Below are 1,094 nucleotides of genomic sequence, written 5' to 3'. Positions count from 1 at the left end.
GTTCTTCATCATTTTGAATTGTTGAATTTTTAGGGTGAACTCCTTCATCCCTTCTATAAGAGGATCTGCATCATCAATACATTCATTCTTCCTTGAAGAAAGATCATTAGTCTCATCAAAAATAATATGTATTGACTCCTCTACTACTAAAGTTCTTTTGTTAAAAATTCTGAAAGCTTTGCTAGAAGAGGAATAACCAAGAAAAATAGCTTCATCGGATTTTGTATCAAATTTTTTTAATCTTTCTTTACCATTATTCAAAACAAAATATCGACAACCAAAAATATGTAAGTATGCAATATTTGGTTTTCTTCCTTTCCAAAGCTCATAAGGTATTTTCTTTAGTAATGATCTAATTAAAGCATGATTTAATATGTAACATGCCGTGTTAATTGCTTCTACCCAAAAATACCTTGGGAGGTTGCTTTCACATAATATGGTACGGGCCATTTCTTCAAGGATCCTATTTTTTTTTCTACTACCCCATTTTGTTGGGATGTCCTAGGTGCTAAAAAGTTATAGTCAATACCTTTTTCATCCCAAAATTTTTCAAAATCTTGATTTTCAAATTCGGTTCTATGATCACTTCGAATATGTTGAATTGAAAAAAAATTTTCATTAGTAACTTTTCGATAAAATTTTAAGAACACATGAAAAATTTCATCCTTATGTGCCAAAAAAAAATCCATGTAAAAAAAAAAAATCATCAATAATTACAAAGCCATATCATTTTCCACCCAGACTAGTAGTTCTAGTGGGTCCAAATAAATCTATGTACAATAATTTTAATGGCCTAGAAGTTGAAATAATATTTTTAGATTTGAATGATACTTTTGTTTGTTTACCTAGTTGACATGCATCACAAATTCTATCCTTTTCAAAATTTAATTTAGGTAAACTGGTAACCAATTCTTTTTTAATAAGTTTTGAAAGTGAATGCATGCTAATACGTGCAAGCCTATGGTGCCACAGCCAACTAGTCTCATTAATTTTGGCATTCAAGACTACTAGGCATTGTATATTTATCTTGAAAAGATCATTCAAATCTACCATATAAATATTACCATGTCTATGCCCAACAAATTTAATGCCTT

This window comes from Elaeis guineensis, chromosome 9, assembly GCF_000442705.2.
Source record: "Elaeis guineensis isolate ETL-2024a chromosome 9, EG11, whole genome shotgun sequence".
Classification (NCBI taxonomy): Eukaryota; Viridiplantae; Streptophyta; class Magnoliopsida; order Arecales; family Arecaceae; genus Elaeis; species Elaeis guineensis.
Note: the sequence above shows the minus strand (reverse complement) of the source record.